The sequence below is a fragment of the Bison bison genome, unplaced genomic scaffold (assembly GCF_000754665.1).
Source record: "Bison bison bison isolate TAMUID 2011002044 unplaced genomic scaffold, Bison_UMD1.0 scf7180017864243, whole genome shotgun sequence".
Lineage (NCBI taxonomy): Eukaryota > Metazoa > Chordata > Mammalia > Artiodactyla > Bovidae > Bison > Bison bison.
The window spans coordinates 3,615,611-3,623,575 of NW_011494815.1; the positions used below are offsets into that span (position 1 = coordinate 3,615,611).

Sequence of the window (7,965 nt, forward strand, 5' to 3'; positions counted from 1 at the left end):
TGTGGGACCTCAGTGATCACCTCGGCCTCTCCCTTTGTTGTGTAGATGGGAAAACCAAGGCCCAAGAGGGCGAGAACCAGGGGTGGGACCAGGTCTCGACTTACTGCTCAGGGCTCTTTTCCCTTGCTCTCAGTGAGGTTAGGGAACGTCATAAAGATCTCCCCATTTCACAGATGAAGAGACTGTGGCCCAGATCCCCAAGGCTTATTGGGAGCTTTTCCACTGAAAACCACCGATCACTGTCTTTCACATGATTTGCAAAAGGCTTTTGGCCAGGGCCACGTTGGCTTAGAGTCACGTGTGTGCCTTTGAAATTCCAGGGAGAAAGAATGGATCCTCAGCTTAGAGGCAGGGCTGCTGAGCAAATAGATCTGTTTTAGTCTGCAGTTTTTAAAGACCCTTCTGGATTTTCCTTCTTTACTTGTTTTTGTTTTTTTAAGTAAAACTGTGAGTTGGATCAGATGCTTTGTGGGCGAGTCCCCTTCTTTGCTGTGCTAATGAATCAGTTGCTCAGTTAGTGAGGAAAGCCCCACCAGGAAAGGAGTTGGGTCCATAGGATAACGAGGGTAAGCACCTTGCTTTAAGGACGAAGGTGAGAACTGGGGTATAGGTGGATTGCTGTCTCTCCCGCTCTCTGCATGCCCACTTCCACCCTGCACCTTGTATAGCATCACTGCCTTCTCAGAGCATACAGAAGCTATGGGTAGTGCCCTATGGCTGATGGCACAAGGTGGGGGTCATATTGGGTTCACTGGAGAATGGGAGCAAACCTCCACCCCTTTCTGGGTCTCATGTCATCTGTAAAGTAAAGTCAGGGAAAGACATGGCCTCCAAAGCCTCTGCTTGGCATCTTGTGTCCATCAGAAATGTTGACTGCAAAGCACTACCCACAGTACTGCCTTAGACCAGCATTTTTTAAGGAGAGAAGGCTCTTTCCTCATCATTCCCATTCTGTTTTCACATGGACCCCGGTGTATAACAATGAGCTTTTGAGAGTGTTGAGAAATACCACTCGATGTTTGGGAAAATCTATCTCAGGGATGTAAACACCATGCCCACTGTCATCTGGTGACAGAGCTGGGGCCAGAACCCAGACCTCCCACTTCAGCCAGGCAGGCTGCCCCGATACAGGGGGTGGGCCTGCCGCCAACACGGCCACGAACGGCAGACCAGGCAGAGCGGGGGCACACTTAGTGCTCAGCCTGGGCAGCACCTTCTATGAGGGCTCCTGCAGTGTGTGGGTGCAAACAAAGCCATGCCCCACCCAGCTGGGACCTCAGGACAGTCCTTGCGCGTGGGCAGTGAAAGCTCCAGTTGAGGAAACTGAGGCTCAGAGAGGCACAGCTCAGAAGTGGCAGTCTGGGAGACTCTCAGACCTGGGAGACTCAGGTCTGGGTCCCTCTGGACCTGCAGGCAGTGATCCCTTTGCCGTCGTCTGACCTTCCTCACCCCGGAGTGCTCCCCTCATCTCCCTCTCCGCATCACCTGGCTCGGCCTCAGGTTTCCAGCTCCCCTTTTGCCTATGAAAACCACTGTGCCCTCCAAGTCCTCTCCGCAGCAGCTGGTGCTTGCCTCAACAACTGCCTTTGTCCAGCACCTGCCCGACCCCTGTTCTGGACCCGCCTTCAGGTGCTTCATGTTCCCCCTGCACCTGCTGGTTGGAGTGACGGGGGGTTGGGAGGCGCTTGGTCCTTGCAAACAGCCTGGAGCCTGTGCATCCCTTTGGCAAATTCTGTGCCACATCTTCAGCCCTTGAATGAGGAGCCGGACAACTAACCTTTATCAGGTGTTCTTGCTTCCTTCACAGACACATTCTCGCTTCTGCCTCACATCTATTCTTGTTAGTCCCACTTCACACATGAAGGATTTGAGGCACTGGTGACCCGTGAGTTGCCGCTGTTGAAGTTTGGGCTGGGTTATTCTATGCTGTGGCTCTGTCCTCTGCAGCATGCTTGACCTCCACCTAGAGATGCCAGCGGCTCCCCTGTCTCCAGACATTGTCAAGTGTCCCCAGGAAGGAGGTAAACTTGCCCCGTTGATAATCAGTGCCCCAAGGAGAGTATGGGTAGAGAGGGGCTTGTCCTGTAGAAGGAGACACCCCCCCCAACCCCCCAGGCCATTGGCATCCATCCCATTGGCACAGATGCTAAAAAGCCTGCTTTTGCCACTGTGCTGTCCCCAAGCCCGGAAACTGGCTATCCCTGTGTGAGTATACCAGTCCCACTGGCAGTGCTGCTGCAGCTCCCATGCCCCTATGACGTCTCTCACTGGCTTGAGAACTTCAGCGCTGGAGGAACCCCCTCTACCTTTTCCAGACAAGCATGCTGAGGCCCAGGGAGAGGGGACCTGCCCAGCCAATGACATAAGTGGGGTCAGAGTTTGGACCCAGGCATCTGACTTCAGTCCAGCCATCACCATCAACCCCATGTGCTTCAAACACAAAAGGGTCTTCGTATTCCTAGGAAAGTCCTCTTTCCTCTTCCTAAAGCTCTGAAACATTTCACATATCACCCTTCGCTCTGCATGCACATCTCCCTTTGTAGTTTTCGTGTGCTCTTGCTGAAGCTTATGTAGGGACACCAACCAGAAGAATTACAAAAGTCATCAAGCACATTACCGTCCCAGTCACACACCTCCAGCGATGTGAGGCTCACTTCCTCAGCTGTCTGGATCATTGCAGTCCTCCTGTCTGACACTTTGTTAGTCTACTCCTGAGAAAATTGCCCCCGATGGGTTCGTTCTGACCCACCTGCTGCATTTTGTGGCACAAAACAACCCTTGCTGCAAAAGGCATCGGCCAGCTCTCCTTCCCCCTGCTGCTGCTGCTGGTGCTAAGTCACTTCAGTCGTGTCCAACTCTGTGCGACCCCATAGACTGTAGCCCACCAGGCTCCCCCGTCCCTGGGATTCTCCAGGCAAGAATACTGGAGTGGGTTGCCATTTCCTTCTCCAATGCATGAAAATGAAAGTGAAGTCGCTCAGTCATGTCCGACTCTTAGTGACCCCATGGCCTGTAGCCCACCAGGCTCCTCCATCCATGGGATTTTCCAGGCGAGAGTCCTGGAGTGGGGTGCCATTGCCTTCTCCGCTCCTTCCCCCTGGAGATGGCTTTTCATCATGATTTACTGAAGATCTCACCCTGAGCCACCAACTTAGAGCTTGAGAAATGCCTGGGCTTCTTGGGGAGGCTAGTCGCTGCCAATGCATTTATTGAAAGTCTGATTATTTGGTTGTAAATCAAGTCATTTGGCTCAGCAGTGTTCACATTTAGATGTTTGTGCTCTATAACTTGGTGCATGTGTCTTTGGCTTGTCCCCATGAAGGCGATTTCAGAAGGCGTGTGACCTTGTAAACCCCTTCCCCCAGCTCCCTCGACCCCTACAACGTCTCAGCTGGAAGGGGCCTTCATGCCCCCCACCCATGCATGGCACAGCTGGAGAACCCCACCACATGGCTGTAAGGACTCAGAATGCCCTGGTGTCCTCTCCCTTCGATTCAGGCAGATTGCTTCTCCCTCTGGCCCTTGGGGTTCTTGCAGATAATGTCAGCCCTCCCAGCTTCTTTGTGAAGCCACAGGTTGGTCCAGTCACCAACCAAGGGCAGCAGTGGCAATCATGTTGTGCACATTTGTTCTGCCAGGCTCCCAGGCCCCAAGAGGGAAGTTCAAAGCTTGTGCAGGTCCAGCCTGCACAGGCAAAGTCCTCAGGAGATGTCACCCCAGTGCCTTTCCCCTGAAGGCCCCCATCACCCGAGGTCTGGGTGATTTCTCCCACAGCAGCTCCTTGGAGCATGCTTCTCTGCAGACACTCACAAGTGTTTCTGGAGAGGCTTGCTCAGAGGTGTGATGAGGAGGAAAAACGTCTTCTCTGTAGACACTTTTCTCTGTAGACATCTCCCTGGAGGTCAGAGAGCAGATGTGCTGAATCAGAGCCATCTGCTTGTGGAGGCAGCATTGCCACAGGAAGTACCTGTCGTGTGAGCCCCAAGGTGCCCATGGAGGCACACAGCCTCCTTCAGCCTTGGTTTCCCCATCTGTCAACAACGGTAGTTACACCAAGCAAAGTGTCAGCCTTGCTGCAGGCTTAAATGAGATAGCCGGTAGCAGCAGCTCGGTGCACGGTGGGGTTCAGCCTTTATTCTGCAGGGTCCCAAGGACAGCCCTGGATGGTCTTGAGCTGAGGGACAATGTGCTGGAGCATCTCCATGAAGAGAGCATCTCCCCAACTACCTTTCAAAAGAGATAGACCTAAGATCACACCTCTGAGCGTGGATTCCTGTAACCAGGTCCTACACACTAATCCCAAAGGACAATTTCCTCGACTTCTCCCACATAAATATTATATCAAGTATTTTTTAAGTCATTTCATCATGAAAAGAAGCGATTTAATATAACTATTACCCAAGATTCTTCATGAAATATGCATCAAGCAATTAGGTCTAAAAGCGTGAGGTGAGGCCTCGCACCCTGCTCGGGCCAGCAGCTGCGGGCTGAGTGATGTTTTATTAAAGCCCATGATTATGAGACGAGGTGGGGCCTGTTATTAGGCCTGACGCGCCAGGCACGTTTGATAATCCCGGTTACAAGGAGGTGCTTTTTGTGATGGTAATGAGCGATCTGAACACCCTGACAGCCCCAGCATCCCCAGCCTCCACCAGCCTTACAAGACTCATTAGACAGGTCACCCGCTGGAGACACCCCTAATTGTGACTTAGCTCTCATAGGATGTCCTATCAAAGGAGACAGGACTGACGCAGGAGCTTGGCAGGAGGTGGCAGCCTGTCTGAGCTCCCCGGGGACCCATGCTTTCTCAGAAGCCATGACGGGGAGGTGGCCAGGCCTGGAACCCGGCCCTGGATGCATGGTCCCTAGGCTACTTCCTGCTCCTAAAGCCCCACACATCCCTGTGCATGCTGGGTATCTGATGTACCCTCCATTCTCCGAAAATTTTAATCTTGTGCTGGATTTCCTCCTCTGAGTTGGCAGTTATTAAAATCATCCCTGGCAGCCGTTTTTAAATCTTCAGCTGTCGTTAGGTGGCATCTCACTCATAGGGACCTTGTGACCGATCAGGATATATCTCTGCAGCACACCTCCTGCGTGTGTGTTGACAAGGCTCTGCCCATCGTTTGTGTTAAGTTGGGATTTGACAGATTGTCTCAGAAAGAAAGCCCCGCTCACCTCTCGGGGCCCACCAACTCTATGATGGTCCCTCCGGGCAGGGGACTGCACCGGTCAGGACACACCATCCTTGGTCCCCGGGACGGCCATTTACTGCCAGCCCCTGTGCTGCTCTGATCCACTGTTACCGGCAGGGTGGGTGCCGTGGGAACTGAGGCTGGCAGTCAAGAAGTCACCTGCTCAGAGTCTGATGTCTCTCATCCGCCCCCCGGCTGGCCTCATGGGGAGTGTTGGGGACTAGGTTGGGCCCTCTCTTGGAGCTTATGGCGCTGAGGTCAGGAGCATGGGTTCTGGGAAAGGCCCCCAGGGAGGGAAGCAACAGCAGCTGATGGCTACGTGACCCCCAGTCAACTACCTCCCGTCTGGAGCTTCAGTGCTGGGCACATGGCCTGGCTCACAGGAAGTGCCCAGGAAACATCAGCCCTGAGAGCCATCCAGGCCAACGCCCTGTGAGAGTGGGACTGGAGGCCAAGAGCAGCAGTGGAGGGGGCATGAGGCTGACTTGATCCCTTCCTGCAGGAAGCCCTCACCTCATGGGCAGCAGATGATGCTCATAGATGTGGAATCTAGGACTTTAAGTCTAGAAGCGCCCTCAGAGGCCATGCAGTTAGCCTTACCGTGGGTCCAGTGTGGGTAGAGACAGAGCCCAGTAGGGCCCAAGGAGAGCCTGAGGTCCAGAGAAATAGAGGGTGCAGTGCATGAGCCCAAGGGGAAGGGCCGTTCCTGCAAGAACTCCAGCCTGAGGGCCAGCTCGTGGGCCTTTCTCCCTCTGCGGGGGATAGTCAGGCCCTGGATTCCAGGGTCACAGGCCTGAGTTCTCTGCCTTGAGCTCTGAACTTTGTGACCGCCCGCCCCCTCAGCATAGCCCAGCTCAGGGTTATAAACTAGTATGTACTGAAATACCAGCATCAGAGGAAAAACCAGTGGGCCTGGAGAGTCAGGAAGGACTGCAGGGAGGTCCCAGTGCCTGCCCATGTCTGTTGAGATGGAGACATCAGTGTGGAGTTCCTAGTATGTGGTAACCTTGAGAGCCTTCGATCTGGGAACAGAAGAGCTTCAGCTTCCTTCTCTGGCTCTGTCCTGTTGCCAGCATCCCTGCCCACTTCCCTCACTGAATGTTTTCACAACAACTGGTGTGAAAATATCCTGTTAACCCATATGAGTTATTTTCTTTAACCTCCTTAGATACTAAATCAGTTCCCCTAGCGACCTCATACCCACAATGCCATGAAAGCTTTGGCGTTCAGGCCAGCTCACAGCTAGTTGTTGAGATCTAACACATCCTGTGCTTTGCAGCACCAGCTGTAAAGCCCAAAATATCACCCAGGCAGAGGGCATGACGTGTCTGAGGCCACACCCACCCACCCAGGTCACTCACCTCTGCTCCAGCCCTGCTGCCCCCATACCCACCCACCCCTTCTCCAGGTAAAACTGAGCACGTGGCCTCCAAGACTACAAGGCTTCTTAACTGTCCCTAGTTTTATTAGCCATACAATTTCGGCCCTGAATTCAAGCAGTTACAGACTCTTCTAGGCCAGCACAGATTTGCCGTCTCTCCACGGAGGTGGGTAGCAGGTAGCTGAGTCTTGGGCTCAGAGGGAGTTGCTCGTATTTTAAAGCATGCACCGGCTTAAGCAAGTGCGCCTCCTGCTTCTCAGATGAGGTAATTCTCCAGTGAAATGACCCTTCACTGAGGAGCAAAGCTTGCCACAGGCTCTGTAATTAGAACATTGTCAGCCTTAAAAAATCTTGATTTAAATTTCAGTTCTTTACAGGAATTATTCTCTCTTGAAACATAATTGCTCTCCGAACGATTTCCTTTAAGCTGAGGGTGACATCTCTAAATACATTATTATGAGCAGATGTATTACTCAGTGCCTGCACTTCATTAAGCATTTGCTCTGCCCATTTGAAAATGGTCCTGGAGTCCAAATTGATGCATTAATAGAGCAGGCACCGGTAAGGGAGGAGAACCCAGTCCTGGATGGAAGAGATGTGGGAGCAGCTGAAACGAGAACCAAAGCTCAGAAGGGCTGGAGGCTGCACACCTGCGTCCACACAGCGCTCTCAGCCTCGCCTGGGATGGGCTCGGTCTCCTGGAAGCCGGCCCCTAGGGCTGCTCACAGAGGATGGGCTCTGGAGAAGGCGCAGGAGGTCAGAGCCCCAGCTTTCTCACTAAGCGACACAGTAAATTTAGACTGTTTTGGAAACCAGGCACCCATAGGTGTGGTGGCTAGGCCAGGCTTGGAGCTGAGTGAGCAGGGAAAGGGCAGTCTGAGCAAAGGTGGGTTGACTGGGGGTTAGTGACCCGATGTGGTCAGAGTCCTCAGTGGGAGGTGGGAGAAGTCCACTTGGGCCAGGCGGAAGTGGCGCCCCACCCAGCATGCATGTCACAGGCTCAGGGCTCTGCTTTGATCTCCGAGGAACCCACCCACTGCCCGTTTCAGCAGATGCCAAGCACGGTGGGCACAGAGCCTGCACCCTGCTCTGGAGCTCCCAAGGGAATCGAGAAGATGGATAAGTAATTACAGTTCAGGAAGGCAAGTGCTGATGGAGGCATTATATCCTCGGTGCAGTTGGAGGAAGGAAGGCGCTCTGCCAGCGGGAACTTGGAAGACTTCCTGGCAGAGGAGACATTCAGGCTGGGCCTTGGAGGAGGCAGGCAGGGTTTACTGAGCAGAGAGAGGAAGCACCAAGAGGAGACTGCCAGTGTTGGGGCAAAGCTGGGGAGCACACGTTCTCCCCACATTCCATTGGCTACAACTAGCCACATGACAGCAGTGGATG

The 7,965-nt window shown here is 53.4% G+C and overlaps 1 protein-coding gene across 1 annotated transcript in view; it reads left to right on the plus strand.

The window, feature by feature from the left end:
- The window catches only part of SHB (Src homology 2 domain containing adaptor protein B), a 134,887-nt gene that overhangs the window by 125,807 nt on the left and 1,115 nt on the right, over positions 1–7,965 (plus strand). The window lies entirely within an intron of this gene.